At 49.9% G+C, this 21,563-nt stretch overlaps 1 protein-coding gene across 2 annotated transcripts in view; it reads left to right on the forward strand.

The window, feature by feature from the left end:
* Nucleotides 1-21,563, forward strand: part of PLXNA4 (plexin A4) — a 437,461-nt gene that overhangs the window by 198,931 nt on the left and 216,967 nt on the right. The window lies entirely within an intron of this gene.

Raw genomic sequence — 21,563 nt, forward strand, 5'->3', positions numbered from 1 at the left:
GAGTTTTCCCCAGCAAGGTGCCAAACACCCTTTGAAGTGTCAATCACATCATTTGGCATTGATTTTTCTTTAAAGAGCTCCCTGTTGCTCCTCTCCCAAGAGCCAGGCTTTCCTCTGACAGGCAGGCTTGTGTGGGAATTTTGAGTCCGTGCAATTGCAAAACTTCAAGGACCAGCCTCGGATTTGGGTTCCTGCAAATGGGGTGATCCCTCCTCCCCATATACATGTGATATCCCATATGCTGCTTCTACACTGGCTGGGACTTGGGAATTGTACCAGCCCAGCCTTGTGTGCATGTTCCTGGGGCTTTTCTTGGCAGGGAATGAAATTTAGGAGATGATTTTGCCGTGGGTGCTGTGGGATAGGCCGAGCAAAGTTTTCACATGGTGCAACAGGGGGATTTTCCTCTTGGATGATATTAAACTGACAGAAAATTGGTTTAGATTAGAGATTAGGAAGAAATTAGGAAGAAACCTGTGAGGGTGGTGAGGCCCTGGCACAGGTTGTCCAGAGAAGCTGTGGCTGCCCCATCCCTGAAAGTGTCCAAGGCCAGGGTGGATGGGGCTTGGAGCAACCTGGGATACTGGAAGGTGTCCTTGCCCATGGCAGAGGGTTAGAACTAAATAACCCTCAGGTTCCCTTCCAACCCAAACTATTCTATGACTCCATGATTTTAGTTTCAATATTTTTTTCCTTTTTATGTCCAAGCCTTTGCTGGACTTCCCAGCCAGCGCCCGGATCGCCGTCCTCTCCGAGACATATTTAAATTGCTTTTCACATCTTGTAGCAGGGATTCTACTTTTACTTGAAGTGCTGGATGTCTCTGCATTTAAATCATGATGTTCTTTTCCCTGGGACTGACAGCTGGGAAGTGCTAGGTGGCTTCAGCTTTATAATTACCTCTGTCTGTCTTGCCTGTGCGTTCACGCACACACACACGTGCAGTTGTGTGCCAAGCTGAAGAGGAAGCAGAAATATTCAAGGAACAGCTGGATCCAGTATGTGACACGTCAGGAGGAATTGTTTTTCTTTTAAACATCTTTTTATCTGCGTCTCAGTGCCGCTCTTCCCTCCTGCAAGCATCACAGGAATGAGTAACGCTGGAAATCCTCGGCCTATTTGGGGAAAAGGGAGGTTTGCTAAATATTGGTTCTCCCTGTGTGAACTTGCCTTCTGCCTGGGGATTGTGTATCAAGGCAGAGTTCCCCAGGGACTGGGCTCATGGGACTCCCATAAGGAGGATGCCTTCAGGTTAAACATCATGGCAGGCAAGGCAGAACAGCACTGGAGGTGGCTGGGAATCGGGATTGAACCAGGAATGTGTTTGTGCAGCAAACCCTGCTTCCCACTGTCCCTTACACCACTGCAATCCCTTGCACTCCCTGCTCCATTCCGGCTGTATTTCCTGATTTTGAACCAGAAATAGCCAAGGGGCCTTGAGGTTGTCTGCTGGTCAGAGAGACTTGATCCCTGTGGCTGTCTGGGCAGGCACAAGCTGGGCAGAGGAGGGGTGAGATTTTGGGACTGAGAGCTTTCACCACCCACCTGAGTTCCCCGGGAAGAGCTTTTGCGGAGCGAGGTTTGGAGCGGCCTCGTCTCCGTCGTCTGTTTCCTTTTCCTTTTAATGTGTTTGCTCTCTAATGTGTGTTGACACAGTAAATACACATGTTTGTACAAACATCCCAGCTGAGGGTTGCTCTGAAAGCCCCTCGCAGGGGATGGGAAATGTGGATGGCAGATGTTGGGAGCCGACCCGCTGCCTGGTACGTGTGGCTGTGCCAGGGCTGCTGGAAATGGGCCCCACCAGGAGGAACCTGGATGCTTTGGTGGGATTTTTTGGGCTGTTGCAGAAAAACACAGGAGCCCAGTGCTGGACAGGTGTCCAGCAAGGTGCCCCTGGCCCTTTGCTCAGTGTTCCATTGGGGATCCAAACTGTTACTGAGTACGTGCTGAAGGTGAGAAAATATCATTAGTGGGCATGGTGGTATTTGGTTGAAGGTTGGACTTGATCTTGGTGGTCTTTTCCAACTTTAATGTTTCTGTGATATCAGATTCTGCCAGATTCCTTCACAGCTTGATGTGCTTTTGCACCCAAATCTATGCTTGTGGTTGTCTGTGGCCTCTTATTTCCAACCATAAAATTCAGGAACCCGGGATGAGGGGGGGCTGAAAATGAGTTGAAGTGTGTTAAAACTGACCTTATGGTGATTCAAAGCCCTGTGAGCTACAGATGAGCTTGTGTGGTTTCACAGACCAAATTCCAGCCCTATGGAACTGGTTACATCCACCATCAGACATTAATAACGTGCCTCAGTACTGACCACAAGCCTTTCATGGTGGAAACTGAATGCAAACAAGGTGGAGGTGATTTTAAAAAGTACAGAGTGTAGGACACAACTTGTCTGGTTTGCAGGTTTGTTTGAACAGACTGTGAACGCTCCCAATTGATTAATGGCCTCTTTTTAGAGTCATAGAATGTCCTGAGCTGGAAGAGACCCACAAGGATTGAGTCCAGCTCCTAGTTCTGCACAGGATACCCCAAGAATCCCACCATGTGCCCCTTGTGTATAACAGCATCCCAAGAAAGACAAAGTACAGTCCTCTGCTCCTCCTCTTGCAATATGACATGTTAAACAAGCAAACACTGCCCTCAAAATTGCTATTTTCTCTGATAAACCATCCCCACCCGTTTTCCCACACGGGCAGCAAGGAAAGGGTGGATGGCCCATCTGTGAGAGATGCCAGACAGTCACTCAGGCTGAAATTGGTCTCCCCTAATGCTGGTCATCAGCACTGCATCGAAATGAGCTGCCTTTTATAGATAATGGAGAGAGACTGGCACCTCCAGAAAGCAATTCACTCCATCTGCCTGTGACACCTATTTAGGATGGCACAAATCGCCCCATGGTGAAACCTGTCTCTTCCCATTGACTCCAGGGGGAAACCTGCCTGACTCATTAGGAGAGATGTCTAATTTTCAGGAAGACCATGTTAAACAAGATGAATCCCACGTTTATTGGATGCCTGGAGGGCACACAGGTGACTGGTGACAGCGAGATGTCTCTGGAGCCAGACAGGGCCGGGCTGCTCATTCCTCATCCATTCCTTTTAGGTTGTTTGTTTGCCCCACTTTGCATCCAAAATATCCCGCTCTGAGCTGGGTTACTGCAGGTGGCACCTCGTTTTGTGGTGCTCTGGGGAGTGGGTGGAACATTGTTGTGGGAAACATGGAATTTGAAGGGTTTCTGCCATGTTTCTCCATCCTCAAAGCAATTTCTTCCCTATGCTGCTCAGGCTTTGAAAGGGAGGGATGGGTTACCCAGGGAGGTGGTGGAGTCACCGCCCCTGGAGGTGTTTAAGAGGAGATGGATTTGGCATGAATGCCATGCTCTGGGTGCCAGGGTGGTGTTGGGTCAATGGTTGGGCTCGATGATCTCAGGGGTCTTTTCCAACCTGGTTGATCCTGTGATTCTGAGATTTCGCTGTTCCCGTTTCACAGACGGGACGCTCGGGGCACAAACTGGGATGAGTGACAGGAAAGGGCACTGTGGGACTGGCACAGGACTAGAACCCCTGTGCTCCTCAGACACCAGGGATTTATGGCTAAACCACAACACTGGCTCTACCTGTGGACTTGGGGCTTTTCCCTCTGCTTCCCTTCCCGAGTGAAGCTGGAAAGGCAAAGGGTATCTTTTAACTCCCAGGTGGGACATGGCAGAACTCCTTGCTGCTGGTTAGGAACACCCAACCGTGCCCTAATGAGGCCATCAGGGTGATGTTTGGGGTCTGACTTGGCTGTCCCCAATCCCACTGAAGTCCCCTGGATGAGATTTCCCAGGAGTTGGCTTCAGATGTTCAGAAACACGGGAATTTGGGAATTTAGCCCATCTTTATTCACCCCTGTCACCTCTGGATTTTTTTCCAAAACTCCAGTTGCCCCTCAAAGCCCTCCTAGTCCAGGACATGTTACCAACTCATGAGTCATTTTGGATTATTCAGAATCATTTATCCATTGGTGGAGAACTGACATCTCTTGCCCTAAAATCCCCCAAATCCTCTGTGCTGGGGGCTTGGAGCAAATCCTGGGAAACACCCTGTGGGACAAGGCTCTTCTTTGCCCACTGGAATCTCTGATGGGAGAGTAGGGCAGGATGAGACCCTTCCCAAAGCATTGCTCCAGCTCTGGGACATCTCAGGGAATTGGGATTCCTATAGGAACCCACTCCATAGAGCTGCTGACACCCTGTGGCTGTCGGGAAGAAATGCAGCGACTTTCACAGGAGGGTTGGGCAAACTTAGATTTGAAAAATGTGCTTCCAGGAAAAAGAAAAAAGTGACTGTTCTAGGAATAAAAAAGAAAAAAATAATAAAAAAAAAAGGGGAACAACCCCCTCCCAGACGTTTCCCAGCTGTGCTTTTAGTGCTGCCACAGGGACAAAAGTGGCAGCTGGCTGGCTGGCAGCCTGCTCGTGGCTGTCTCCACTCTGCTCCCAAGGCCATGGGCCAAGGGCAGGAAGCTTTGAGGAGCTCCCAGTTTGAGGGATGAGTGGAAAAAGGCAACTGTCGATGGAGATAAAGCACACGGCCACTTCCTCACCAAAATAACTTCTTTAACTCTTTCTCCTTCCTGCCCCTTGTCTCTCCTCTTGTAGTTTGCCAACAACAGCCAAGATGTTTCCACACACAGTGATATTTTCTCCTCGGTGTTTTCTTTCCCTACTGCCAAAAGATCTGTGTACAGACAGAGATTTCTCCCTTTCAGAAGTGACCATCTAGGCCTCCTCCAAGAGAGAGGAGAGAAAGGGGAAAAAAATCAGGATGAGGCCCTCCCCCTCAACACCAAAGGGCTGGGCTGAGTTGATGACCTGGGATAAAATTGGCAGCGTGATGAGATCTAGCTTCAGCCTTTGAAGATGAGAGAAGAAGCAGCTGATTGTCATGAAGGGAGCGGGCACATCCCTTCAAACAACAAAGCCTGCAAAGATAGCCCGGAGTCCCAAAAATAAAGGCTTCACACTGCCTTCCTCTGTCACTCCCGGACAGAAATAGGAGTCCAGTGGGAACCATTGCAGGATGAGAAGCTCCAGTCTTCTCCCATGAATGCAGAAGGGTGCAGGCAGTGGGAGGGGGTTGGCTGCTGGCTCCTGGGGCAGCTGGTCTGGGCTCCATCCCCCAGACTGGCATCACCCTGCACTCTGGACGTGGCTCTTCCCTCCTGGTATGGAAATGAAGCACCTGAGCCACCGCAGGATTGCTCCCCACGGCCCGTTTTGTAGCTTGTCCTTTGTCTCACCCTGTTTTAAACATCCCAGGGAGGGCTGGAGGGCTCAGGCTGAGCTCAGGGCTGTGAATGATGCCAGTGTCCCAGGGGGCGCCGATTTTATGGGGTTTTATGGCACATCCATCTCCGTATGATGGAGTTGTGCCTCCTGCATCCCTTGTGGACTGTCCCCCCCCATCTTTGGGACAGCTGGTGACCCTCTTTCATCCCTGTAAACTGTTCAGAGAGTGCTAAAACCCAGCGCTGGGAGCTGCCCAGTGCGAGGCTCAGCCAAAAAAGGGTGGGATTAGACCCCCAGATAGAGAGGGATGTGCTTTGGGACGGTCCCGGGGCTGGCATGGGGACAGTGGGGACAGTGGGTGGCAGCGGGACAGCCACTGCAGCTGCGCCATCTGCTGCACACGTGGAGAAGCTTCTGCCAAAAAAGGAGCATTTTGGGTTAGGAGTTACCGAAAACAATTCACAGCCCATCCCCAACCCCTCCTCCTTCCCCCTCCTTTTGTGCTGGATGGTCAGGCAGAGCCCCTCACCTCCTCCACTTTTTTTTCTCCATCTCCCGTGGACCAAGCAAATCTTTGATGCAACCTGTTATGGGTTGGTTAAATAACTATTAAAAAGCCCTTTTTTCCCCCCTCCCTTTCTATCCTCTGAGGCAGATCTGGAGAGAGGGAATAAAACAAGGCAGCTCCAGGCACTTGTCAGTGTGTTTTCCCGAGGGCTCTGTGCAGCATCCTCGAGGGAGGGTGAAGATCTGTTGTTTGGGTGAAGATCATTGTGTACCTCAAAATACATGGGGTTTTGCACATTAGGGGTCCTTGACTTGGGATTTGACTTAATAGTACCCCAAATCTTGGGAATATGAAAGATCAGCACTAACTCAATCTGTCAGGACTTCAAGAAAAAGGAGTGACTCCTACTTTGGAGGTTTGAGGTCCTCTTCTCTTTTAGCTGTGGTCACCAGTCCATGTTAGTTCCTCTGGAGTCCCTGCTGCTACTGGTGTGTAAATCTGTGAGATAACCTTGTTGACAGGCTGGGCCCAGCCTGGAGGAGTGAAGTCTCCAGGGACACTTAGAGCCCCTTCCATTCCCTAAAGAGGCTCCAAGAAAGCTGGAGAGGGACTTGGGACAAGGGCCTGGAAGGACAGGACAAAGGGGAATGGCTTTAAGCTGAAGGAGGGTGGATTTAAATTAGGTGTTAAGAAGAAATTCTTTACTGTGAGGGTGGGGAGGCCCTGGCACAGGTTACCCAGAAAAGCTTTGGCTGCCCCTGGATCCCTGGAAGTGTCCAAGGCCAGGCTGGAGCAACCTGGGATAATGGAAGGTGTCCCTGCCCATGGCAGAGGGATTGGAACTGGATGATCTTTAAGACCCTGCCAACCCAAACCACTCTGTGAGTCTGTGATTTCCTCCAGCACAAAGCTGGAGCAGATCACACAAACTGCTGGTTGTTCTTAGGGCTGGTTCTACCGAAGCCTTCAGTGAACAGGGAGGGGGGGTTAAGCTTTGACACCCTCACCATTCAGCTCCTGTGCCACCCCCTTTTTGGTGTGGCTGAGGAGGGGGTCAGTTGGCTGGGACGCTGCTCAGAGGCACCCTGTGCAAGGACAAAGCCGGGGAGAGCCCGTGTGAACCGAGGGGAAGGGCAGCACAGATGAAAGGAGCGGTAATTACGCGTCTCAATGCCCTCCCTCCCAAGCAGCCCTTGGCAGGTACATCTGATCCCTGGGCTTTTGTGTCCTGACTGGCACTTGCTGTATTGATGCTGAACTCCTGACCTTGCTTTGTCTCGAGCCACGACCTGATGTCAGAACGGCTTTGGGTAGGGTTTCATCGCCTGGGTTACCCCCAGGTCCCAGAGGAAAGTGATCCCTCTGCTCCTGTGAGCAACACGCTCTTGCTGTCCCTCCCTGACCCACGGGGAGCAGGTGATGGCTATGGAGACAGGACATCATGCCCAGCCAGTTCTTCCATCACCTTTCCATCCCCAAAGGTGCAAGCTGAGCTTGCTGCAGGCTCTCTGCCTTGACTGACATGTTTGGGATAACGGGAAAAGATCCTTTTTGGGCACCCCAGGGACCTCAAACAGAGCAGTGCCATGAGCATCTTAGGGAAGTAGTCCTGACCTTTTTCCCAAATTCTGCCATCCAAACACACAGGTCAGCAGCAGTGCCTGGGGCATGGTGTCTGCTCTGGTAGGAACCACTTGCACTTTGTCCCCAGAAGTTTTCAGGCAGGACCTTTTCATTGGTCTCCACTGATACTTGGCTGGATATAAATGACTTACACAAAGATAATGAGCTGCGTTGGTAAATAGCAAACCACAGACCTTTAGAGGATGGAGGAGACCTGCAACTCATGGGATGCCACTTTTACAGCTCAGACATCTCAATCTCTTTAATTAGAAAAGTAACAGATGCCTTGTCTCAGGCAGGACATTGCTCTGGTCCTTACAGATGTAAATAAAGTGTTTGGGGAAGATATGAGGCCCAAAGGGAGCTGCAGACCTGAAAGCTGGTCCTGTTGGAAGGACAGTGACCCTCAGCTCTGCTCTGACTCTGCTGCTGGGCTGTGGTCCTTGTCCATCATTTGGTCCAGCTAAAGCATCCCTAGACATGGTCTCTCAGGGTCCATCCCTTTTGTGCTCAGCTTTTCCAGACTCTCTACCTTCTGATTTTCCCTATTTCACCTGCAGTTCCTATGGACAAGAGGTTTTGGGCTGGATCAGTGCTGTATGGTTGTGTTAAGCTCATGAACCCCATTCTAACCCCTTTGATGAGGTAACTTAAACTCCCCAACAGCTTGATCCAGGATGTGATTCCCAGCTTGGCAGCCAAACTACATGGCTCAGGCAGCCTTTCTCCTCTCCCAGGAGTCCCCTACCTCTGCCTAAGTGGAATAATATGTCAGTGTTCACCTCCTAAATCCCTCTGGCTCTCTTAATTCTCCCTTGAACATGCCTTGTGCCTTGCCCTCTGTGCCATTCAGCTCCTTAGGGCATTCCCAGCAGGCCTCCTAATCCTTTTGAGTGTACATGGAGGGCTCTGTTTCCTCCATGGGGTGATCAGCTTCTCTCCTACAGGCCTGGGCTGATGATCTGCAGATGCTGGGGTTGTGCTTGGCTGTGAGGAGATCACTCCCTGCCGTCCTCACCCTCTGCATTCCCACCTTCTGTCTCTCTGTGAATGGGGACTTCACACTGATGGCCTTGGCTGGTGATTTACCGGCATTAAAAATGTGCCTGCCACGCTGTTATTTTTAAATTCGTCTGAATTACTTTTGGATAATTCAATCAAGGGCTGTGAATGCACATTTGGATAATTCTGATTGATGTACAAGGGGCCCCTGTGATTAAGGGTCTGGAGATACGTGCCATTCTTACGCTGTTGGAGGCAATAATTAAAATCATAGAATAATAGAGTTGTTAAGGTTGGAAAAGACCTCCAAGATCATCGAGTCCAGGACTACCAAGACCACCACTGAACCATATCCCTGAGTGCCACATCTTTGCAATCCCTCCAGGGAAGATGTCCCTGCCCATGGCAGCAGGGTTGGAATGAGATGATCTCTAAGGTCACTTCCAACCCAAACCATTCCATGGGTCTGTATTGGAGAGAACCAGCAAATTGTCTGGTGTTCTTGGAAGAAAAAAAACAATGAGAAACATCTTTGGGTCATTAAGGAGGGACTGACTGAAGGGAGGAATGAGAGGAATCCAAAGGCCAGCTGAGCAGAGAGGGCTGCTGAGGGATTTTTGCCTTGATGGAAGTTGGCTGATGGAAGAGGTGGGACTTGCTGGGACCACCTTTCAGTGGAGGAGCAATCTATGGGAGGTGAATGGAAGAGGCTTCATCCACTGTTTCAGCGCTGGATCAGTTTTCTGGCTGTTTGCATGAAAGGGGAGAAAGGTCAAATGTGAGGTTTTGTCCCCAGATGGTACTTCCCTTTTATCTGAGGCAATATTGGAAGATAAGCATTCACTTTCCCTTTTTCTCTCCTCCTATTATTTTCTGTGGATAAACATAGATTATGAAGGTTAAAAAAAAAAAAGCTTCAAGGGATGTTTCTTATCTGATATTAAGTTCTTAATAGGTCACCTTGGCATTGAGAAGCCCAGGAGCTGAAAGAATCAGCAACTGCATTACAATAACCTTTGCTGAGCACAGCCCTGCCAGTGGGGCTGGGGCCCAGAGATATGTGGGACCTCATTGTCTCAACCTTAGCCCCAGGGATGTCAAGTGACAAAAGGGATTGGGGAGAGAGCCTGGACTGGCTGATTTCCTTGGAGAGCTTTCCTTTCAGGTTCCCCTTGGAGATAACCTGTCCCCACTTTGCTGACAGGAATTGTTGCCAAGCCAGGGCTCCACCCAAAACCACAGTTCTTAGCTGGGGAGTGAGGAAGGAGCTCTAGGTCCCAGATTTCTCTTTTCAGTGGTGCACTCACAGCCCATCTCTCTCTGCATCTCTGCAGTCATTTAGCACCATCACCTGACACAAATATCAGGACAAGAGCAGCCAATCTCACTTTGTCCAGCGATACAATCTCTGGGACACGATTTTTTGATTTGCTTTTTTTTTTTAGAGAAAGTGGAGAAAATGCCCAAATCCTCAGCAAAGCAGCAGCTTTGCTCTGCCTCTGTTATGCTGCAAAGGGAAATTGCAAATGTGTTGGTCTATCTCCAAGATTGGATGTGACAGGCTGTGATTGAGTTCGTTGCCCTCGCTGATGCCTGGAGCTGCACAGGGCACTGCTCCAGCCGAGGTGTGCAAATGCCCCTGGTGGGATCATTTTCCCTGTGTTATCTGCTACAGGGAGCAGATCCTTTCGAAGGGATTCCTGTGCTCTCCACACGTGTTCCCACCCCACACTCTGCTGGGTGTGACTGTTTCAGCAGGGCCTGTTGTGAGGGGACAAGGGGTGATGGTTTAGACCTCCATTTAGATTAGATATAGATTAGATATAAGGACATTTTTTTGTGATGGTTTTATACTAAATAAGGTCCATTTAGATTAGATATAAAGAATTGTTTTACAATGAGGGTGGTGAATCACTGGCATACTTTGCCCAAAAGGTTGGTGGCTGCCCCATCCCTGGAAACATTCAAGTTCAGGTTGGACAGGGCTCTGAGCAACCTCATCTAGTTGAAATGTCCCTGCTCATTGTGTGTGGGGGTTGAACTAAATGACCTTTAAAGGTCCCTTCCAACCCAAACACTCCATGATTCTGTGATTTTACGCAGTCAGTGCATGCGTGTGCTCATCTTTACATCACCCCTTGGTCGTGATGATCCACTGGTGAGTGAATCCTCAATCCAGGCAGGTGTGTGCCAGTGTTGCTGGGTGTCTCCACACCCCCTGTTTTTCCTGCTGGAGTATTCCCACCCCCTTTCCTGCTGCTGTGCTGCCCGTGTGCGTGGTCTCCACACACATTTCATTGCCAGAGGGCATCTGGCTCCCTCTCAAGCGCCAAACTGTCGTGGGTGTCTCGAGGCTCACCCCGTCTGGCCGCAGTCAAAGGGCCCTTTGTGGTGCTGCTCTGCTCCCCCCTCCGCAGGACTCCCAACCCTCGGGGTCACCGCGTTCCCGGCGCGATGAGCTCATCCCTGCGAGGAATCTGGTCCCTCTCTCATGAACAGGCACTTATAAAGGACTTGTATTCATGATCCAGCCCGTGCTGGGATCCATCTGTCTTCATTCCATCCCCGTGTTACTCCCTGCCTCAGTTTCTGAGCCGTCCCACACAAGGATTTGCACTCCAGGCTGACTGCGCTGAGATCTTTGTCTCTGGGCAGTCCCATTCGCACACACGCTGCACTTCTGGGTATTTCTGAACCAAAACCATGCAGGGCTCTCAGTCTTTCTGGTGTTGCTGCTCGTCTGAATTATTTTTCTCTACATTTTGACCCCTGCTTCAGAGCTGACCAGAGTTCGGGGAGCATGTTGGGTTCTGCACCTCACGAGCTGACACACACGTTCTTGTATGTAAAAATATAATTTTCATCCTTTTTTTTTTTTTCTCATTGTTGATCCTTCCATCTCAGTCAGAGTCACTGTGACTCAAAGCATCCATTTCCTGTCTGCTCATGAAGAACCAGGAGTGGTGGCAGTAACAGGGTAAATATTTAAAAGGTAGCAAATTCCCAAAATGTTGGCTGTGGAAATGAAATTCCACCCATTTAGGAGAAAAAAAAAAAAAGTGCTGGAGTGGTACTAGGATGACCTTTGAGATTATCCACAGGGATCACAAATATGAGCATCCAGCAGCAGGATCCTCTCTGTGAGAGCTGAACTTTACCTCTGGGAATGTCAAATGAGAATCTTTATTCTCCATGAAGGACCTGGAGTTGCTCTGTAGAGCACCTGTGGTTGGATGTGTGCCTGATAAAGTGACCCCTGGATGAAGAGGCTGCTCTATTGCCTGTGGGATTGAAATCCTGTGGAGCTTGGGAAGCTGACACAGAGGCTGTACAGGCTCCTGTGGGGAAGGAGCAGAGTTATCCCCCTGCTCCAGCAGAATGGTCAGTGGGGGCAGGTTTTTCCCTGATGTGATTTCATTCTCCCAAAGTACCTGCTCAGCTGACAGCTCCTGTAATAACCTGAAGCCAAATTTAGGATAGCAAATCTGGCATCTGGAGTGCTCAAATGGCCTCTTCCTATGGCCAAGCACAGCCTGATGACATCAACCCTTAGAGATGCCAGCACGGAGTTTCCTAGGATATACCTGCAGCTCAATGCCTTGAGTACCCTCCCTCATTTTCCACTGATGGAGGACAAAGCACAACATTTCAGGCTCAAGTGAGTTTTATTTTAGATTTCAGAGTTGGGATAAGCAAATAAGAAGTGTTCAGGGACTACAGGAGCACAAACATTTTGAGTGTCCTGGTCTAGGGTGGCCACTGCCAGCAGACCCAGGGGCTGGGATGCCTCGTGGAGAGGAAGGAGGAGGAATTGCAGGTTCAGGGCTCTGACTGCTGCACTGAGCAGCACAGCCCAGTCCTTTCTGGGGAGTGGACAGCAAGACCTCATCCCTGTGCCATAGGTGAGTGCCAGCAGCCTGTTAATGGATTGCCTGGCAGGGCTGGTTGCTGAACACTGATCTCTTGGCAGGCCATTACCTTGAAAAATGAGCTCTGCCGAGCCTGCCTTGTGTTGTTACAAACTAATGATTTGCATTGATTAGCACATGGCTCATGAGTGTCTAATTTATCAATCAGGGAGCGCCAGGGGAGTGTGTGTAAACCATGCTCTCAAAAATGATGTCATCTGTCAATTGGCTCATGAATGTGAAAGCTGCACATACCTGACACGCTCTCCCTGGTGAGGGAGAAGAAAGACCTGGTCATCTCCTCTTTCCCACTCTTTCCATCTCTGTAACTATTTCACTGGGATGAGCCCTGCAGTTCAGGGACAGCCTGACTGGACACACTTCAAGCTGTAATTATTATTTTTATGGTGCTGGGAGCAGCAGTCATAAACCCTCTGAGTTAGGTGATGTCCAAGCCCAGAATGAAAGGTCGGTCTTTTGTTTCTGTCTAATTTAAATCGTAATTCCATTGCAGCCAGGAGTATCTCTTCCTGTAAATGTTAGTGGGGATTTCGGGAACCACAGTGGGATGGCACAGTGGAACAAAGGGACCTCTGTCAGCTAGGAATTAGTCTTCTGGCTTGAAGGATGCTCTGGCCCAAAGCAGGAGTTTCAGTGGCTTTCAGCCGACAGAAAATAGATTTAGATTTGATATTAGGAAGGAATTCTTGACTGTGAGGGTGGTGATGCTTTGACACAGGTTGCCCAGAGAAGTTGTGGGCTGCCCCATGCCTGGAATTGTTCAAGGCCGGGTTGGATGGGGCTTGGAGCAGTAGGGTTTTAGTGAAAGGTGCCCCTGTCCATGGCAGGGGGTTTGGAATGAGATGGCCTTTAAGGTCCCTTCCAAGCCAAACCCTTCTGTCATTCTATGATTCCAGTGTATCCCAGTGTGCTTGATCTGTTGTGAGACTCACCCACCACGAAACTGGAGCATCCAGTAGCCGTGTCAAGGCCTGGTGACCCACATCTCCCTCAAAAAGAAACCAGATGCCAATCAGCATCCTGTCCCATGGTTCTCCTGGACCTCCTGAAGCAAGAGGAACCCTCCTCTGCTGTGTAAGGGTGATCTCCTCCCCAGCAGTCAGGCACATCTCCGTTTAACCCAGTTTTTCAGCCTGGCTGGATTACATGAGGTCAGTGGGTGACTCCTCTGCAGGGATTAGACCCCGTGCCCCTGCCCAGTGCAGCCACTCGTGTCCCTGCCAGGACCCAGCCGAGGGTGTGAGGGGGGAGGATTACAGTGCAGTGCCTGCAGATGACAGGGATTAGCCAGCAGTTATTCTAGGAAAGCTGTTTTCTTGAAACTCCCTGTGTTTGCTGCTGGGACAAAAAGCCCTGGGAACTCTGTGGGTGGAAGAGGGGGGTAGAACCATCCTCCTTGGCTGTTGCTGTAGCAAACAAGTCTTGCTTGCTTGCCAACAGCAAGAACTGTTCAGTCAAAGACTGGACTGGATGATCTTGGAGGTCTTTTCCAACCTCATTGATTGTATGATTCCATGATTCTATCACTTAGCTCTGGACAGAAGAAATATAAATCAGGAACCTGAAGGGATTGCAAAGCCATCCTGCTTTGCTGTCCCTTCAGTTGTGTGGAGCAGATGTGTGTGATCAACTGTACCTACACGTTGGGAGAGCAACTTTTACGTGGGTAGGTGGTAAAAGGACAAGGAGGAGGCCTTTAATATAAAAGTGGAGAGATTTAGATGAGATATTAGGAAGAAATTTTTTACTGTGATGATGGTGAGGCCCTGGCACAGGTTGCCCAGAGGAGCTTTGGCTGCCCCTGGATCCCTGGAAGTGTTCAAGGCCAGGTTGGATGGGGCTTGGAGCAGTAGGGTTTTGTGAAAGGTGTCCCTGTCCATGGCAGGGGGTTTGGAATGAGATGGCCTTTAAGGTCCCTTCCAAGCCAAACCCTTCTGTCATTCTATGATTCCAGTGTATCCCAGTGTGCTTGATCTGTTGTGAGACTCACCCACCACGAAACTGGAGCATCCAGTAGCCGTGTCAAGGCCTGGTGACCCACATCTCCCTCAAAAAGAAACCAGATGCCAATCAGCATCCTGTCCCATGGTTCTCCTGGACCTCCTGAAGCAAGAGGAACCCTCCTCTGCTGTGTAAGGGTGATCTCCTCCCCAGCAGTCAGGCACACCTCCGTTTAACCCAGTTTTTCAGCCTGGCTGGATTACATGAGGTCAGTGGGTGACTCCTCTGCAGGGATTAGACCCCGTGCCCCTGCCCAGTGCAGCCACTCGTGTCCCTGCCAGGACCCAGCCGAGGGTGTGAGGGGGGAGGATTACAGTGCAGTGCCTGCAGATGACAGGGATTAGCCAGCAGTTATTCTAGGAAAGCTGTTTTCTTGAAACTCCCTGTGTTTGCTGCTGGGACAAAAAGCCCTGGGAACTCTGTGGGTGGAAAAGGGGGGTAGAACCATCCTCCTTCGCTGTCGCTGTAGCAAACAAGTCTTGCTTACTTGCCAACAGCAAGAACTGTTCAGTCAAAGATTGGACTTGGATGATCTTGGAGGTCTTTTCCAACCTCAGTGATTGTATGATTCCATGATTCTATCACTTAGCTCTGGACAGAAGAAATATAAATCAGGAACCTGAAGGGATTGCAAAGCCATCCTGCTTTGCTGTCCCTTCAGTTGTGTGGAGCAGATGTGTGTGATCAACTGTACCTACACGTTGGGAGAGCAACTTTTACGTGGGTAGGTGGTAAAAGGACAAGGAGGAGGCCTTTAATATAAAAGTGGAGAGATTTAGATGAGATATTAGGAAGAAATTTTTTACTGTGATGGTGGTGAGGCCCTGGCACAGGTTGCCCAGAGGAGCTTTGGCTGCCCCTGGATCCCTGGAAGTGTCCAAGGCCAGGTTGGACTGGGGTTTGGAGCAACCTGGGACAGTGGAAGGTGTCCCTGCCCATGGCAGGAGGTGGAACTGGATGATCTTTAAGCTCCTTTTCAACCCAAACCATTCTATGTCATGACACGCTGGGGTCTGGACAGCACCGAAACCACGAGTGTGAAGAACACTGAACACCTGGTTTTCCAGGCTCCTGCTCTCCACATGGCTGGAGGTGCTCTGAGATCTGTACTTGGATGGGCTGGCTCTGTCCATGCAAGCAGCACTTTCAAACACCTGTCCAGGAGCAGAGAGAGAGAGAGCACTGCTGGCTTGGACTATTAGGCACAAGTTAAAGACACCTCACCCCTTGCTGTTTCAATTAGCGTTTCTAAAGGCCTTTTGGATCAGTAGATGGACAGGGCTATTGAAATGCCATGTTTTATTAGGAATTGATCTCCTGTTAATGGGCTTTAGGCAAATTAGAACAGATTATTTTACTGGAAATCAGAGGGAAAATGGGAGGAACATGGAGTGTCACCGGCCCCTTCCCTGTCTTTGATCAATAGAGCTACATCATGGACCCCAGATCAATGGGAAAGCAGGAGTAGATGATCACCATAACAGCCTGACATTAGATCATACGCTGCCTGCTGTGTCTTTGCCCCCTCTCCACGCCAGGAACAGCAGCCAGCAGTCCCAGTGTCCACTGGGGAACATTAAGTTCATAAACCAGAGAGGAACTGATATTGGAAAAGCAATGAAGTATTAGCAGCCCCTGTGCAGTCGTAAGGCCGGGCTGGGCACTGCTCAGAGCAGCCTGGATTGATGGGCTGGACTTCAGGGCTGCTTGGAGCTCCTGGAAATGCTGTTTGCAGATCCTTAATCCATTAGTGAGGAATAATGATGGGGATTTCAGGGAGATGCCCTGCAGGAAGAAGAGGCAGAGATGATAAAGGAAGGATGCCTCAGGGCATGGGAAAGGCAAAGCTTTTCCTCCTCTCCAAGGCAGTGCCACAGCTGTGGCTGCTCCCTTGCACCCAGGCAGAGGAAGCAGGACTTGATTCAGTGCCCTGAAAGATTTTTCCTTGGAAAGCCACCCTTGCAATCTTCCTGGCTGCCATTTAATCATCTCCTTTGGGAACTGGGGCAATTTCATGGCCAAAATAAACCACCAGCACGCCTTGAGCTGGAGCTGCCGGAGCACCGGCTGGAAGCGCTGGGGCACGAGATGATGAATTCCCTTTTAACTTCATCAGCCCAGGGGCTGCTGACGCTGCACAAAAGCAGAGTGGTGGGGAGGGAAGGGTTGGCCATGGTTCACCAAGCTCCTCTTCTGCTTAGTTAGTCATTTAATTATTTGTAATGACCGTCATCCACCCGGCGTCTGCTCCTGCTGCCCTGCCCAGCTGGGCATCGAGGTCCTGCTCCCAGCCACGCTCTCACCAGCCCTGCATGGTTTTGAAGTGCTTTATAGAGAGATATGAATTGAAGGGGGTCTTGTTTTGACTCTGGTGGGCCAGGAATGGTGGTCTGGGAAGGAGGTGGTGGTTTTAGAGGAGTAGGAAACAGCTGAGCCCTGTTGGCACAGTGGAAATGATCCAGGTTTTTTTGCTGCCAGAGAGCAGTCCAAGCTGCTCAGACAATAAAATAGAAGTGAGGTAGCAGCAGGAGTCTGGGTTTAGGAGTGGGTTTCTGAAGTGAGTCTGGAGATAATTTCGAAGGGACACCTTCCACTGTCTCAGGCTGCTCCAAGCCCCATCCAACCTGGCCTTGAACACTTCCAGGGATGGCGTGTATAAAACCCCTCTGAGCAACCTGTGCCAGTGCCTTTTTCTCGATTAAACCAAAACTGGATGGTGCTAACGTGCTCCAAACATTGACCCAGACAATAGGATCAGGCTTTGACAGGTCTGAAGTAAAGCTCCTGAAGTACATCTGGTGTGAATGGATTTTAGCAGGAAGTGCCCCTTTACAGGGAGGAATAACGTGATGACAAAGGTGCATGTCCCTCTCAGACCATAGGACAGGACTGATGTTCCAGTCTGGAAGGCAGGAGCTTAAAAATATTTTCTTTCTGCCCTAATCATGGTTTATCTCCCAGCAAAGGCACTAAGTTCTTGCATTCCTTCCTTGTCCTCCAACCCCACTGCTCTTTCTCTGACCATTTTGAGTCCATCCCCATGATCTGGAGAGGGTTATTGTGCCCTCTCTTCAACAACTGTATGATCCCAACCTCCAAACCCCATCTCCCTCTCAGAAGTGCCATTGAGGCATCTGCCACCAACTTGATGGGGAAACTGTGCTGAAGCATCACCCTCCCATGGATCCCTCAGCAGCTGGGGAGACCCAGATAACGCTGAAAAGCACCAGTCGAGTGATAGAAGGTACCTTCCACCTTCTTTCATCTCCCAGACCCATGGGCTGCTCGCCAGGATGCCTGTGGGTCTAGCCATGGCCAGGGTGGGAGCTCAGAGAAGGCCAGAGCCTGTGTCTTTAAAGATTAATAGTGTTGTTTGCTCATTAAGGGGATCGTTTTGAAGTCAGCGCTGGCCAGAACATTCGAGTGCAAGCATCTGTTTGCTACTGGGAGAGGATATTTATTGTCTGATACTTCAATGGATGTAAATAAACAGCCCAGGCCCAGATAATGTTCAGACAAACAAACAAACAGCTGCCAGAATGGGTCCCCTGGTAGCTGACCTTCGGGAAGCATCATTGCTGATGTTTTAATAGCAGCCGGCTCTGCAGAGCGGAGCCTTCCAGGAAGCAGGATTAGTGCTGGGCCCCGGGAGCCCCCACGTGTGTGGTGGGTTAAACGAGGGCAGGGCAGCTCGGGGTGCTGAGCTGAGCATCTTGTGGCCCAAGGAGCCAAGACTGACATTTAGGCAGCGGGAGCAGGTGGAGGATCCTGCGGTGGAGGTGATGAGGGTGTTTGTGGATCAGTGGAGGTTGGAGTAGACTGAGCATTTTGAGATTTGTTTGTGGTCCTGGAGCCCCTCCATCGCTTCTTGCTCCCCTCCCTCTTGCCTTGCAGAGGTGCTCGTGGTTCACAGGCTCTTTCAAGGAGCAATCCCAAGTGGACTGTCAGTCAGGCTCTCATCCCACAGCCTAATAAGATCATCTTGAATGTAAGAACACCTATATTTCAGTCCAACTCTATTTATGTGAGGCTTGTGGCTGATGCCAGCAAAGAAGAGCAGGAACAGAGCAAATGGCTGGTGTGTGCTTCAAATTCCCTGCAGTTGGGAACTTGGGGAGCTTCCCAAGCAGAGATTGTGTCTGTGTTCCTGACTTTAGTGATGATCACCTGATGGGAATCTTCTCATTTCCCCTTCACAGGTTCTTCTTTTGATTTTTTTTTTGGTTTGTTTGTTATTTTTTTTCCCTACCCTGCTCCTGGTGGGAGCCTTGGAGCCAGGAATAAATCTCTCTTAAGGAGAAACTGTTGTTGTGTTGTCTGGTGCTCAGGGCTGTGAAGAATGTGCAGGAAACTTGGAGATCCTTTGGGCTCCGTGCCTGGGGTCCAATATAAAAAAGGCAGAGTTTAAGGCAGGTAAAGGCTTGTGTTAAAGGCCAGACTTCTGGCTGCAGTCTCCAATAATCACCTCATTGCTGGCTCAGGGCTTGCACAGTCTGTGCAGCGTGGGTTGATGTCTGCCAGATTTTCTGGCCTTTTTCTCAATTTTCTTTTTTTTTTAGCTACTAGTTTTAACCTGAGAGAGAGGTCTCTGCACTTACATGTGTGTGCATGAGCTCACGTGTGTGTGTTTGCACACGGACGGTGGAATGAACCCCTCTTCCTTCCTCCCTCCCTCCCCCTCGGCAAAATAATGACTTTTCAGGCAATTAGGCCGGCAATAGCTGTTAAATCACTTCCGAGGAGCTCTGTGTTCCTGGTGTGAAGCCTCTGCGATCTTTTACCTGCACCGAATGCACGGGGGAGATCCCCGGGGGCTGTGCCTCCTGTCTCCATGGTTTGTTAACTCCAGCAGGCTGTTTCTCCAGCCTGCCTTTTCCATCTCCCAGCTCTTTCCCCTCTAATGGGGCCCGGCAGAGGCTGAGGACAGTGACTGAGCCCTGGGGTGATAATTGCCTCCTTACATATCTGGTGGCCTGCAGATCTGACCCCGATGATGCTGGAAAATCAAGGTCAAAGCAGTGAAGATGTGAGGTTTGTTTAGCACAGGGATCAGCAGAGGGTGAGGATGCTCTGACAGAGACGAGCAGCCACGAGGGACAGGGGGAGAGGCAGAGAGGAGACAGCACACAAAGCTCACTGACTGCTCCCTGAGAGAGAGAACTTGGACCTGGAGAGCCTCAGTGGGAAATGGGAAAGGCCCCTGCTTTGGGGGTATTTGAGCTGCCCGGGGCAGAGCCCCATTAGGGAGACTCCTGTGCTCTCAACCTGCAGCCCTTTCCCCCTCCTTCCTGGTCCTGACTGTCCTAATGGGAATGACTCATCCTGAGCCCATTGGCATCTTTGCCCTTGGCCTCGTGGGTGATTCACCTCGGGTGTCCACTTCCAAGAAGAAAGATTTGAAGGAGCTGAATTCACCCATGAGGGACCGCAGAAATGAGCCCTTTTTCCCCCCAGGCAGTCAGAGCCAGAGGCAGGAAGGGATGCTCGGAGTTGGGCTTCAGGCCCTGACCTCTTTGTGTGTGGATGCTGAGACATGTGTTGCTGTCATCACCAGATCCATCAAGATGACAAATGACCTGCAAGACCCTCTGGTGTCATTTGACCAGCCCAACAGCCAGTGCCTGCACGTGCACCCACTTCTGTGGAGGTTCATGGACAGAACGTAGGATCTGAGCATCCCTGAGCACCCTCCACACCCTTTGCTGGCACAGGGAGCCCCTCTAAGTCCTTTCTGCTTCATTTTCCCTGTCTTTCCCAGGGAAATCATATTTCTTTGTTGTCCCACAGCAGGTGAGTAGGTTGAGGAAGGACAAAGATAAGACCCTGTAAATCCTTGCTGCCCTTTGCTCATACAGCCTTTCTCAGACCCTTTAGCCATTCCCTCCCTTCCTTTCACTTTGACTTTCTAACACAGAAGATGATTCAGGCTCAGTTTCTTGGCTGAAAGGTTGATACAGAAGGAACAAGCTCATGGACTGTGCCAGGGAACAGTGGGATCTGGTCTTGGTACCATAAGTTCTCCATAACAGCTCGTTATTCCCTTTGGATGGGAAGGGTGATTTTTGCTCAGCTACCAAACTGCACGAGTGCAAACCAGGGACTGGGCAGCTTTGGTCAGGAAGGTGTGGACATCATGATGTGGAGGAAGATGCAGATCTGCTACAGCTTTGTTTCTTCTAGAAAAGGACAGTGTGATGTTTGTGTTGCTACAGGGTAGAAGATTTTCGGAAAGTGAGAGGCAACACAGAGAAAACATAGTGAGGGAGATAAGGAATGTGGATGCATCTTGAAATGCATGGCTGTGGGGTTTGCTGCTGTAAAGAGCCTCACAAGATCCAGAAGGACTCCTGTGAATAGCTAGTTTATCCTGAATTGTTATATATTAAAAGGGATTGCAAACCTTCTCCAGTTGGTTTTTGAACCCAGCTCTCGAAATCATCTTTAGACAGGTAAAGAAACCTCTGCTATTTTCTGCATTTTCATCTGTATCACTGGATCACAGTCAGGGATAGACTGGGAACTGCGTGTCTCGTTCCTCCTCATAATCCCAGTTATTGATGTTCCTAAGTGACACCCTGTTATGAGATGTGTCTGGAATCATAAGGTGCCACATTCGTGCAGGACCGATTTCAATATCTGATATGTGCAATCAGCAAGAGGAATAGTCTGTGTTGCACTGAACACTCTGCAATAACGTATTGCCTCGTGGAACATTAGCAAGAAGAGCAATAATATTATCTGAGTAGCATTTGAGTGAGTCAGTCCTTCAGGCTCTTGTGTGTTTTTTTATCTTTTTTGCTCATCGCCACCACAAATCCTTCCCTTGTGCCATCATTTTCAGCGTGGTAGATTTGTCCAGGCAACGACAGCAGCACAGTGACAGTGCCAGATAAAAACAAGCAGGCCCTGGATTGTTCTTCTCCAGTGATCTTGTGCTGATGGGACCAGCAGAGGTGGTTAAATCTGCTTTATCCTTTCAGTGAGGAGGCAGGGAAAAGTCCACTTTGTGGTGACAGGGGTTGTTGTCCAAAAAACCTGGAGCACAATGCATTTCTCCAATGATTATTATGTACATATTATTATAAAAATATATATATTACTGTGAGGGTGGTGAAGGCCTAGCACAGGTTGCCCAGAGGAGCTTTGGCTGCCCCATCCTTGGAAGTGTCCAAGGCCAGACTGGACAGGGCTTGGAGCAACCTGGGCTAGTGGAAGGTG

The sequence above is a fragment of the Myiozetetes cayanensis genome, unplaced genomic scaffold, assembly GCF_022539395.1.
Source record: "Myiozetetes cayanensis isolate MyiCay16 unplaced genomic scaffold, myiCay2020 scf3, whole genome shotgun sequence".
Taxonomy (NCBI): domain Eukaryota; kingdom Metazoa; phylum Chordata; class Aves; order Passeriformes; family Tyrannidae; genus Myiozetetes; species Myiozetetes cayanensis.